This window comes from Cervus elaphus, chromosome 11 (assembly GCF_910594005.1).
Source record: "Cervus elaphus chromosome 11, mCerEla1.1, whole genome shotgun sequence".
Taxonomy (NCBI): Eukaryota; Metazoa; Chordata; class Mammalia; order Artiodactyla; family Cervidae; genus Cervus; species Cervus elaphus.
The window spans coordinates 41,638,495-41,652,338 of record NC_057825.1 but is presented as its reverse complement, the minus strand read 5'-3'; the positions used below and the strand labels follow the sequence as shown (position 1 = coordinate 41,652,338).

At 43.3% G+C, this 13,844-nt stretch overlaps 1 non-coding gene across 1 annotated transcript; it reads right to left on the bottom strand.

Moving 5' to 3' along the window:
* Positions 1 to 6,357: 6,357 nt before the first annotated feature.
* On the bottom strand, positions 6,358 to 6,480 carry LOC122704189. The gene has a single exon (XR_006343801.1). It is a non-coding gene; the product is annotated as a U6atac minor spliceosomal RNA (small nuclear RNA).
* Between the last annotated feature and the right edge of the window lie 7,364 nt (positions 6,481 to 13,844).

Below are 13,844 nucleotides of genomic sequence, written 5' to 3'. Positions count from 1 at the left end.
CATTATTTAAAGCATACTTGTTATTGCAGGAAAGACAAGCTCTCGCTTGATTTATAATGGAACGATTATGCTTTGAGTTAAATGAAAGTTCAAAGGAAAATGAATTCTAAATAAGAATAATTGAAGAGATTCAAGGTTCATTTGAGTTTATATTCATCAAGGCGATTGTCTCCAGAAATCCTCTTATTTAAAGCAACAGGACAGATCGTAACTTACAAACTTTGCCTTTATGACATCACTTTATTCTATATATCATAATCAGAAATGTTAAGCCTCAGCAGTAATTTATACAAAACGTATTGTTACAGAGTTATAAATGTCATTAAGTGGTAGACTTATGCCTCAATGTCATGCAAGTTGAACTCTGGATTTTAAAAAATTACCCATAATGCAAGTATTCTATAAAAATATTCTTAGTCCTTTCTCCTCCAGAGCGGTTTCATATTAAAAGTTCAGTTTCATTTTACACCTGTACTCTGCTCTGGGAAGTGCAACCTTTATTTCTCCTTCATGTTTTTAAAGTCACCTTCTTAATTCTTGTAGAACATAACTCAAACAACTGAAAATGTTAGGAATGAATTTACAGTCCCTCTGGCTACTCTCTGTCTGGGATGGAAAGGAGAGTGAAGCTGGAGATAACTTTTCCTGCCATCAAGGGACACGTAGAGGGAAGAGGTGATGAATTGTAATGTGCCAACTACTTTTGATTATTCAGGGACTTTTGATGGAATCTGTGGATTGTTCAGGTCTCTGGTTTTCTATTTTGGCTCCGCTCACTGCTCAGCGGCACCTCTGGTGGCCAGGGACAACTGTCCACCTACATATGGTAGGCCTCTGAAGAGAAAGTGGCAAAGGAATGACCCCCTTCTGAGCCTTACTCCTTGTCAGACACAGGGTAGAATTTTCACAAATACATTTTCATTAAATCTTCACTTTAAACTTACAAGGAAGGTACTATCATCCCATTTTATAGATGATAAAGGCTCAGGATGCTTCATTCATTTCTCAAATCCTTATTGAAGTTATTTTATGTTCTAGTCCTGGGGAAGAGGTGGTAAATGGAAGAGAGGAGATCTCTGCCCCCTTTGAGCTTAGAATGCAGTATGGGAAAAATTAGACAAATCATCTCACACATAAATTATAAAATTACAAATGGTGATGCATGTGATAAATAGAAATTATTAGGGATTAAGAAGTTTATAAAAGGGTGATCTGATCTGATTTGTGGGGCCAGAGAGGTTGTCCATGAGGGTGTAATGTTTGAGCTGACAATTAAAAGATGGCATAAAAGTCATCAAAGTCTGCACAGCTACCCAGTGGCAGAGCTGGGATTCAAACTCAGATCTGCCTGACACCAGATTCTATCCATGTCACAGTACTTCATGTAGTTGAGACTGTGCGCTGAAACCAGCCCTTTGACTCTAGGCACCAGTCACGCTCCCCTGGCTTCTCCTTCCACAGAGTCTGTGTTTGTGGGAGTTGGTGATGGCAGATTGGAGGTACTCATGGGTCCCTATGGCTTCTCAGCAAGCTACACCCACGACACCAAGCAGCCCTCCTCTCTGCATTCTTTCCCTTTCCTTCCTGGTTCCATCTAGGTTAAACTTGGGCACTGGCAGCAGGGGTGACCCTCTGGCATTGCTCCTTGTTGGGGAGAGGCCAATTTCCAACACTTGGGAGGGGTCTGATGAACAACCCATTCAAGCCAGAGTTCAGAAACATTGCCCGGGGCCTCTCAAGCTTCCCAGTGTCTGTCTCCTAGTCTAACTGTCATTGTTCCACCCTCCTTTCCAGATCAAAGCGATGGTGGGGATTGGCCACCTGCCTGAAGAACTCCTTGACCCACTGAGGGACTGTGGTCGGGATCCTGGGAGCAGCTAGGGGAGGTGGTTGGAGTCCAACCAAACATTTCTTGCTCATGTTTCCACCCGCTTTGTGTCTGGGGGGTGAGCTGCCCTGCTGGACATGGTTGCCACCCAGAGCCGACCTTCCGGCCAGGGACAGGGGTGGGAGCAGCTGATGACGGAGGAGAGAAGTCGGGGAAATGGAACATCAGAAGTTGGGTCTTCTGATAATTTTTTTACCTTTCTTCCAGATTATAGAAAAGGCTGTAATTCCTTGAGGAAATTGAAACTAGATAACTTTTCAAAGACGTTCCTCCAAAACACAAAGACAAAAAGGCCTAGGGAAAAAAGTCTTTCTTATTTAAAATTTTTTAATTTTCTAAATTTCCACTACTGGTGATTTATTCTTTTGGGTTAAGCAGCATTGCCTTTTTGGTTCAGTGCTTTTGTTAAAATGCATAGTCTGGGGAGAAGGGAAGTTTTCAGTCCTGGACACCTTAATGTGAATGAGCTGATCATTTCCCTTTTCTGAGATTGGTGGAAGGGCAGCTGCAGGGCTGTGGGTACCTGGAGAATAGGTTGCTAAAGTGGGGGACGTAGGCAGCAGCTTATTTCACTGGTCCTCGGTTCTCTTGTCTTTAGCCAAAAGCAGCAGTTATGATCACTAGGGGGCAGAAGCAGGCCAGCAATTGGTCTCTAGTCCTTGTTACCAATTCTGAAAACCCAAGTTGGCAAATATGCATTATTAGTGCTCTTTTTTCCCTAGGAATCCAGAGTTCCTGCAAGCTGGTATGAATGTGTGAGTTAGGCCACTGTAGTGCAATGAAGCAACTCCTCAGGAAATAAAAGCCCCGTGTAGGTAAAGCAAATACCCAGCAGATTCCATCAATGAACTTGGGTATTGTTCTCCCATTGCTTTTATTCTGAAAATTTCTCAGAGCTAAAATTCAAATGAGAACATTTGAAGTCAAACTGGTTTGTTAAATCCATACTGGTACCCTTGATTTCACAAAAGGATGAAAACTTACACAAAGATACATTTTTTCTTCTTATGGAGGACACACTCTCTGGGGGAATGGTGAAAAAGAATCTCCCTCGCAGTCAAACATATATTGTACTGTTACGGATGGCTCTGTTCTTACTGAATAAATCTTGCTTAGCAACCTACCTCCAGAGTAAATAATAAATCACCGCTGAAAGCTCCAGGCATTTAGCTCTGTCTGGGCAGTAAAACTTTGCAATGGTCTTGACAGCATTTTGTAAAATCATAATTGCTTAGGGAAAGTGATTCTGAATGTCTTAAAATGTTCAGAATTAAAGAGTAGCTGTTCCTTTGAGGAAAATTATCCTAATATCATGTGTGTGTGTTATCCTTTATAAGAAGTCTAGATTATAATCTACAGACCCTCTTCATTTCTATTAAGGATGTGATACAAGAATTTGACTAGAAACTCAGTTACATGAATCACATTCAGGTTTTATAGGAAACTTTGTGACAATTAGGGCAAAGATGCTCAGTTGTCTGTGCACAATACACTGTATGCAGCCTGAAATAGGTCCCGCTAAAACCCAAATGTTGAAATCCTAGCCCCCATACCTTAGAAGGAGGAGTTGGCATCTTTCAGTGAGGTCATTAGGATGGGCCCTAATCCAATATGACTGGTGTCCTTGTAAAAAGCAGAAACATGGAGACAGATGAACACAGAGGGAAGACCGCGTGATGACACAGAGGCAGGCATCTATGAGCCAAGGAGGCAGGCCTCTGAAACCAACTCTGCAGATACCTTGATCTCAAACTTTTGGTTTCCAGAACTGGGGGAGAAATAAATTACTGTCATTTGAGCAGGCTAGTCTGTGACCCTTTGTTTTGGCATCCCTAGCTAGCTAACTCTATGTATATATGTATTATATATATATTAAAATTGTTTTCAGAAGTCAATGTATTAAAAGGATTTCTTTACATATTTAAAATATGGCTCATGATCTGGGTTTAACAGTTTTAATATCAGTAATTTTAAAGTGCAATTGTTTAAAATGAAATAAAATACTTATAGAAACTCCTATTGTTGAGCTAATCACCCCTCTGTAAGTTGCCGTTAAGTCAATGCACTGTGTTTGTGCCTGGATACTCTGTAAGTGTCTGACTGTTCCAGTTTCTCAACCTTGGCAAGCAGGAAGGTACCTTTGGGTATTGCTCTTTTCTATCTTTCCTCCAAATTGTCACAGGACATTTAACCCCAGGTTTTGCAGTGTAAGTGAAGTTAAACAACAGTGCATTGTTCACAGGCTCACCTCTGTGATGGGATATGGATGAGAATCATCTCGACTGCCTCCCCACTTCTGGCATCACTCCGAGAAGTGTCAAGAATGTATAATCAAAACCCCAGAGGGGAAAGATGAGCTAAGCAGTTCAAAATAGTTAGAGCATAGAATTGAGCTAGTTTTTCAAAATGGATAATGGGCTTGAGTTTTTAATCTCTTTTTGTTTTCTCACCTCAATCACCAGGTGTGTTGAAAGCTCATTGGAGGAGAATTTGGACCAGCAGTCAGGAGGCTGGGGTCCAGCCTACCCCAGGGATCTCTCCCTACTTCCTTCTAGCACTAACACTCTCGATAGTAACTAAGTGTTTGAGGCCAGGGGGGCAGGTATTGGGTCTAAAACAGCCCTTGGCAGAATGGACAAGTTCAACGTTCCTTCTCTGGCCCAGTGGCCTGGTGGTGTCTCCTTTCCATGGCTAGTTTTGCCTCTATGAGACCCACTCATTTCACCCGTAGGTACTAATAGATCAGTTCTCTGGTGTTACCTTCTTTTCCATCTTTCTCTCTAGCAAAACTAGTTCTCTAGAGAGTACCGAGCATATGTCATTTACAACTTAGTGCAAGTTTAACAGGTTACATTCAAAATCACGTTCCTTAACTTAGCTGTAGGACCGTCTCCTTCGGAGAGCAGTTTCAGTCATCTGGGAGGGTGGGGAGGCATCTTTGAGGGTCAGGAGCTTCTTATGCATCTGTCAGGTAGGTAACCCCCTTCTTCGCTGGGGAGAGAAGGCCAGGTGTGAATAAAAGAACCATGTTAAATGACTGCTGTGAGTTTGTAATGAATAGGAAACATCTGTGACCAAGATTAAAAGCCCAGGTCTGGTTGACCTCTTCCATCTTCATCCTCTTCAGTTCAGTTCAGTCACTCAGTCATGTCCGATTCTTTGCGACCCCATGAATCACAGCATGCCAGGCCTCCCTGTCCATCACCAACTCCTGGAGCTTGCTCAAACTCATGTCCATCGAGTTGGTGATGCCATCCAGCCATCTCATCCTCTGTTATCCCCTTCTCCTCCTGCCCCCAATCCCTCCCAGCATCAGGGTCTTTTCCAATGAGTTGACTCATTGACTCATGCGACCAATGAGTCGCATGAGGTGGCCAAAGTATTGGAGTTTCAGCATCAGTCCTTCCAGTGAACACCCAGGACTGATCGCCTTTATGAGGGACTGGTTGGATCTCCTTGCAGTCCAAGGGACTCTCAAGAGTCTTCTCCAACACCACAGTTCAACAGCATCAATTCTTCGGCATTCAGCTTTCTTCACAGTCCAACTCTCACATCCATACATGACCACTGGAAAAACCATAGCTTTGACTAGACGGACCTTTGTTGACAAAGTAATGTCTCTGCTTTTTAATATGCTGTCTAGGTTGGTCATAACTTTCCTTCCTAGGAGTAAGCGTCTTTTATTTTCATGGCTGCAATCACTATCGGCAGTGATTTTGGAGCCCCCCAAAATAAAGTCTGACACTGTTTCCACTCTTTCCCCATCTATTTCCCATGAAGTGATGGGACCAGAAGCCATGATCTTAGTTCATCCTCTTAGGTGGGTGCATATTTAGTACGTATTTTCTTACTCTGGGCAACTTAGTGCCACACTAAGTTATCTGAGCCATGAAGCAGCCCAAGTCCAACGGGCAGCAGGACAGGACAGGACTTGACCAGCTTCCCAATGATGCCTGCTTTCTTGCCTCTGTCTGATGCAATTTGGGCAACAGAGCATGGCACACCACATGAGGAGAACAGTAAGATATTTTTTCGGGTGATTGAATGAATGAATGAATGGTTGTGTCTTACGAGCTTATGGCGAGACCCCACTTTGGGTCTCTCAATGTATTTTCCTGCTGCCTACTGTAGTTAGGTGTGCTTCTATGCTGCATACCACACTTGTGACACTATGTAGCATGTTGTACTATGTAGTATATGCTACAAATACACATATAAGCACATACTACATACGTTATATCCATAAGACATGTGAAAGGGAAAATGAAAGTTGCTCAGTTGTGTCTGACTCTTTGTGATCCCATGGACTGTAGCCCACCATGCTCCTCTGTCCATGGGATTCTCCAGGCAAGAGTACTGGAGTGGGTTGCCATTCCCTTCTCCAGGGGATCTTCCTGACCCAGGAAAAAAACCGGGCCTCCAGCATTGCAGGCAGATTCTTTATCATCTGAGCCACCAGGGATGCCCCCAAACAGGGGTTAGATGCCATGAAGTAGGTGGCGATGCCTTAACCAAAGGCATGCTGTCAGGCCAGAGAGCTTCTTCCATCCTAGTCAAGGGGATGGCTAATCTTTTCTCCTTTCATACAACACATAGAAGACATATACCCCAAATTAAAAGGTTGAGAAAAAACCTAAGTACAAATAGAAGTTCTAGTATTTCTTTCTAGACCCCAGGGGGTGTAAATGTACATCTTGTGGTGGGAAGGGCTGAGCCCCACTTCAGGATCACTTGCTTAGTGCAATATTTTTATGTCTGACATTGACCGGAATCTATATTCCATCCATTGGATGAAGGAAAACCAGAATTCAATTAGATGAATGTTCGCTGAAGGCCTGTCTCGTCCTGGATAGTCTGCTAAATGCTAAGGGGTTAGTGACTCTATGCCTGGGATTATTCCAGGCAGACCTGATTTAAAATACTCATTTTCATTTTCCCACAAGTATACTCACCCTGGCTGGTTGCATGCCCAGAGTTTTAGTATAGAAAGTATTGTAACAATTGCTATGGAATAACCAAAGGATGGAGAAGACTGCTCCTGTTCCTCAGGTCTTATTTTGGCTTATATTGTGTTAGCAGTGGCCACAGTAAAAAAACAAAACAAAACAAAAAAACAACAGGGCTGCCAAGGAGGAGCATATGGGAGCTCTAGATATCTTGGTGATGTGGTGATGTCTGTTTCTGAACCCAAAAGGAGGGTGCACAGATTCCCCTTAATAATTCTTATTTAATCCATAATACGGGAGTCATGTATGGATGTGAGAGTTGGACTGTAAAGAAAGTTGAATGCTGAAGAATTGATGTTTTTCAACTGTGGTGTTGGAGAAGACTCTTGAGAGTCCCTTGGACTTGCAAGGAGATCCAACCAGTCCATCCTAAGGGAGACTAGTCCTGGGTGTTCATTGGAAGGACTGATGTTGAAGCTGAAATCCCAATACTTTGGCCACCTGATGCAAAGAGCTGACTCATTTGAAAAGACCCTGATGCTGGGCAAGATTGAGGGCAGGAGCAGAAGGGGATGACAGAGGATGAGATGGTTGGATGGCATCACTGACTCAATGGAGATGAATTTGAGTAAACTCAGGAAGGCCTGGAGAGCTGCCTTCCATGGGGTCGCAAAGAGTCAGACACAACTGAGCGACTGAACTGAACTGAACTGAACAGGTACAGGGACACTTCTGAAAGATGAGCAATTTTATTAAAAGCAAAAGGAAATAAAAGAGGACATTAAAATCAAAGAGCCCTCTGGGATTGAGCACAAATAGAATGAAACAGGTCATATGTTATTCAGACTGGTGGGGCTGAAACAGTCGGGGGAAGCTTTGCCGATGTGTATGGATGTGAGAGTTGGACCATAAAGAAGATTGAATGTTGAAGAATTGATGTTTTTGAACTTTGGTGCTGGAGAAGATTTTTTAGAGTCCCTTAGACAGCAAGGAGTTCAAACCAGTCAATCCTAAAAGAAATCAACCCTGGATATTCATTGGAAGGACTAATGCTGAAGTTGAAGCTCCAATACTTTGGCCACCTGATGCAAAGAGCCAACTCGTTGGAAAAGACCCTGATGCTGGGAAAGATTGAGGGCAGGAGAAGAAGGGGGTGACCGAGGATGAGAAGGTTGGATGGCATAAGACTTCCCTGGTGACTCAGATGGTAAAGCGTCTGCCTACAATGAGGGAGACCCAGGTTCGATCCCTGGGTTGGGAAGATCCTCTGGAGAAGGAAATGGCACCCCACTCCAGTATTCTTGCCTGGAAAATACTATGGACGAGGAACCTGGTAGGCCACAGGCCATGGGGTCGCAAAGAGTCGGACACAACTGAGCGACTTCACTTCACTTCACTGACTCAATGGACATGAGTTTGAGCAGACTCTGAAAGATGGCGAAGGACAGGGAACCTTGGAGTGCCATAGTCCCTGGGGCCGCAAGGACTTGGACATGACTTAGAGACTGAACAACAACAACTGTGGGGCCTGGAAGCACAGTGGCATGTGTGGCATGTGGAAAGCCTCTGGGACTCTCGAGGCGAGGTGAACAGTGAGAGCTAAGTATGGCAGTGAGGCTGAGCTGGAAGGTCTGAACATCAGCCCAGCAGGTCATGGGAGGGCAGCAGATGGGTGTTCATTCTGAGTCATGGGGTATCTAGTGGAGATATGGGTGAAAGTAGTTGTGGCATGTTTTGAAAGCCAGACAGAAGAGTTTCAAAATCAATTTGAGGGCACTGGAGAGCCATTGACCAAAGTGAATTTGGAGAAGGTTAATTTGAAGCTGTGAAGAAATGCTATCTGTTGATGTTATCTTCTGACACCCCCTCATTCCATCCATCTCTGTTTGTGATGCAGAAACAACCTCCTTATTGGCTCCCTCTCTCTCATCTTAATGCTGTAGTCCACTTCCTGTACTTTTGGCTAAGAGATCTTCTAAAAATGCCATCTGACCATAGCTCTTCCCAGCTCAAACATGTTTAAATCGTCTCCACCATCTTTTCCATAAAGACCAAATGCCCCTATGCCTTTTCCCTTGTCCTCCTTTCCAGGTTTTTCTTCCACTTCCCACAAGAAAACTGAAGGCCTTGTACTTCCCTGAGCCCTCCACCCTTCCTGCTGTTTACCTGAGCCATGAGACCCCCCAGCATCCCCCAACTTCCTCTTACCCTGGCTGACTTTGGCTCATTCTTCAGACTTGGCTCAGCCATCAGAGTTCTCTTGAACGTCACAGCTCAGAGTGTGGTGTGTGCACCAGCGTCATTCTCAGTGCTTCCTGGATCTAGTTAGGGATGCAGAATCTCAGGCCCCACCTCAGACCCACTGGGTCAGATCTGCATTTATCAAGGACTCTAGGAATAGTGCATAGTGCATAGTGATATTCAGAAGCACAGCTCTGGGCATTCTGGTCCACTCCCTTCACCACCCCCCAACTGTAGGAGAATCAGGCTCCCATGCACTCCTGGAAGCCTTCCTAAGTGGACCTTGATATCTTTTTATTTCCCTGTGTTTCCTTCCTTGATTTTGACCTCTCTGAGGACCAGGATGACATCTTATTCATTTTTGGTGGCTGACTCAGTGACTAGTTTAGTGTCAGCACACAATAGGTGTTAAAAAAATGCTTGTTCCATGAGTGAACCATCAGCAACAGCCTCATATCATGAATGGTGATCCACTGTTACTCTCACACCATCGGTGACCAGTATAAAGGAGATCCCATACAGGATGCTTTGTTGAGACTCGGTTTGGTTTCAAGCATCTATTTACCCTAAATGAGCTGTGAGGCCAGCCAGGCCCCTGGTACCTGCTGGAGCCCAGAGCCCAGGCTTGTGATGCTGACATTTAAATTCAAGAGACTCTCCTATTAGTAGGACTGCTTTTAAACAGCTGCTCCATGGGGAAGAACCAACTGTTTGTGAAAAACAGCCTTGTCAATTAAACAACATTCTCCTTCTGATCAAAGATCCACCTTGAAGACTTTTAATTTGGCCTTAAAGTGAGGATTCAGGGACTAAGCGACATGGGGATCACCTTTGGCTGCTCACCCTTAGTGGGGAGCCCTCGTCAGGACTCTTGGCTCTGTGCACAGAATGGGGAGCTCACCCTAGCTCTAGAATTGGCTTTTCTCTCTATCTTGGAGACGGACATGGGTGACGCTCATGCCAGAGCTTCAGCAGTGAGAGAGCCTCCAGTTGACCTTGGAGTCCAAAGGACACAGTTAGACCTGCCTCAGTCTTTCAAGGCCCAGTTAAAAAGTCTGGGGCATTGTCAAGGGGGGCAGGGAAACTGAAGATTCCGAGGCTTGGCCTTGGAAGTCCATGAACAGATTTTTGATGCTTCTCCCTTCTACCCCGAATTTTCTGTAGCCCAAATGAACTTAAAAAAACATGTCCTCTATTTGTGATGAAAGGAATAACTTGTGTTAGCAAAGTCCTTAACTCTTCAATGCACTTTCCAATCTTGGATCCCACTTGGTTCTCATGGGAGGCAGCAGAACAGTGTCACAGACTTTAGTTTAGACATGTGGGACTAAGGTGCAGAGAGAGGGGAGACCAACCTCGTGTCGTGTGACTAGTGGGGTTGAGCTGAGGTTTGGACCCAGGGCTTGCGACTCAGTGCAGAGCTCTTTGCAGCCTGCTTCTTGATTTTACAAGATGGATTCCTGCATGTGGATACCACATGCCAGGATGGAAACACACCTTGTCTATTAATTCTCACTCCTCTGAGAGATAGGAACTCTATCTTCCTCATTTGTCAGATTGGGAAGTCAAGGTGGACATCCCGTTTTAGCCAGACAAATGTCTCCTACAGGACCCAGCTCCAGTGTGATTCCTTGGGTTCTTCCCTGATTTCCTAGCAGCCATGGGTACTCCTCCTTACTCTGCTCTTGAATCTGTTGGTCTCTCCTCTATAACATCCATCATCTTATGGGATGGTAATCATTGGCCTTTGAGTGGTTTGAGGGTATCATTTTTTTTTTTGACAGGATTCAACCCTGGGTAATAATATTCTTTCTCCTTCCTTTGCAATTTTGCCTGAACTTTTGTTTCTTTGGTGTCCTCTGGAGTTAAAGAAAGCATATTATACATCAGGGCACATTTGACAGATACAAGTGATTATACTAATAGTGGGATTATTTCCCCACGTGTCTAATGTATTCAGGCTTCTTTCAAGTGAAATCAGTTTAAAACTCATCCCTAAAAACGAAATGAAGTCTTTCAGTTTTATTCTACCTACCTCCTTCTTTTATCTGGATTTTAAAACCTTTTTGTTTTTAATGAGATTGATACTGTGCTGCCCATAATTTACTTTAAAATACTTTGATACAGATAGCTTGATTTTATACTTATATATCTTTATATATATATATATATACTCACACACATGGATATATATATATATATATATGTATACACATATATTCACATAGTTATATCTGCATCTACCTATCTGTATATCTATCTACTTCTCTGTGTTTGCACACGACAAAAGCATCCTCATGTTGGTATATGTGATGTGTGTGTATTTGTATATATGACCTATATCTCAGGTACAGTCTGTTACCCTAAGAGGGAGCATACACTTCTGGGCAAGTAGTTAGTGTTTTGAAAACTTCTAGTTAGTTAGAAGCCAATACTCCAGAGATGGACTTCAATTATCTCTGTACCAACACTAAAGGTTTTACTTTTTGTAGGTGAAAAAAATAGTGTTCAAGATCTGTGGATTGGTTAGAAATATTGCAGTGATCCTCCCCCTTTGCATAACAGAACATAGGAACATAGTCCAGAGGTCCACACCTTTCCAAATGATGCCAGATGTTTCCTTTGGAAATGATCCTGTACCAGCCACTGATTAGAGAATTCTGGTCCCGCAAATCTAATTATAAAATCAGCTGAAATCTGCTGCTAGTCTATCATCACATCTTCCTTTGGTGAACCTAAAACTTTCTACAGGGATGGAGAGCTGGAATGTTATGCTTACAGATTTGGTTGTATGAGCATTTTGGAGCCTGCTTGCTAAGTGAATGAGTGTATATGTGGTAGAATTTTGTCTGGGACTTAATTTTATTATAAGCAAGTGGTGGGGTTTCCCAGGTGGCTCGGTGGTAAAGAATCCACCTGCCAATGCAGGAGACACAGGAGACATGGGTTCAATCACTGGGTCCAGAAGATCCCATGGAGAGAATAACGGCAATATTCTTGCGGAATATTGCATGGGAATATTGCATGGGAAATCCCATGGACTGAGGAGCCTGGAGAGCTATAGCCCGTGGGATCACAAAAGGGTTGGACATGACTTAGTGACTAAACAACAGCAACAATCAAATGGCAAGGGGAGAGATCTATAGACCCCACCCACCTCTAGCTATTGGATGCCGCCCATGTTTACTAGAAAGAACCTAATAATCGTGAACAACCAAGTTGGCTTAAGTGAGATCACAACAGAAGATAATGGAAAAACTGAGTTCATCTCTTAGTCTTTGGCCCATTAGGTCGCTTTATTTCCATTCTTAGGATATTCCATTATCAGCCTTCTCAGTTTTGCAAAGGAGGCTAATAAAGTATCCTTTAAGCAAACAACAAGAACACAACACTGCGAATGATATCTTAGCTTCGTCTTATCATGGCTCTGAAATTTAGTTTTCAAAATACGCTGGGAGCCAAGGATGACATGGATGCCCGTGTGATGAGCGTCATTCTGTCCAGAGAGAGAGGATTGCTTGACAGTGTACACAAGGGCAGTAATGATGGCAGCACTGCTATCAATCCAGGGTTACTGGGGAAAGACTCCAGTTTCTTTAGCACATTTTTCCACGTGGGGCCTGTTAGGATTGAGGGGAGAAGTTTGCTGCAGATTTTGTGGGAATCCATGGCAGCTCAGCATGCTTTAGATGGTGGGGTAAATCCTGAGAAGTCTCATTTCTAGGGTTGGAAGCTATAGAGGGATTTTTTTTTTTTTTATACACATGCAATAATAACTTGGCAAAAAGAGTCTGTATGAGAAGAGAATCCTGGAATGAGATACATCAACTGTTAATTATGGTTGTCTTTGGATGGTGGAAACGTGGATAGTACTCTTCTTTCGACTTTGGTTTTTTCCAAAACCTTTTAGTGCCTGATGATACGATTTTGAGGCACTCAGTATAGAGTCTTTCAGCCTTGAGTGAGTTGGGGGTACAGTGTCCAAGCTCTGACTTGGCCACAGGGTGACAGCAACCCAGACTGACCCCTTGGGCATTGCCAGACTTATTATAGGAGGAAAGAGCCCAGAGAGGGAAGAGATTTTCTTAATAGAGAAATGGAGGCTTGGATCATCTTAATTTCAATATGAGAAGAACAGTGACCATTTTTAAATCCCAAGTTTCTACAACAGGTCATGATGCATCAGAAGCATTTCCCCAAGTTACTAGATACTTTAGCTAGATATATCCAATATAAATATATATATATTGGAGTCCCACCATCCAAACACACTCACTAAATTAAGGATTGAATATTACGTCATTGAATGGCTGGATTATTGTTCAATGAACGATAACTCTACAGTTGGACATTTAGATCTTTTCATTTTTCATCACATATTACAATGAATATGATTGTGCATAAAGCTTTCTTTGGTTTGTTTCTGATAACAGTAATACTAATAAGTGTTTATGCAAGCTGCCTACCCTTCTAGAACTTCAAATTTTGTTGGCAAGGGACTTCCCTGGTGGTCCACTGGTTAAGAATCTGCCTGCCAATGCAGGGGACATGGGTTTGATCCCTGATCTGGAAAGATCATACATGTTTCAGAGCAACTAAGCCCATGGGCTACAACTACTGAAGCCTGTGTGCCTAGAGCCCATGCTCTGCATAAAGAGAAGTCACTATAATGAGAATCCCTTGCACTGCAATGAAGAGTAGCCCCCCACTCACCTTAGCTGGAGAAAGTGAGCATGCAGCAACAAAGATCTGATGCAACCAAATAATCC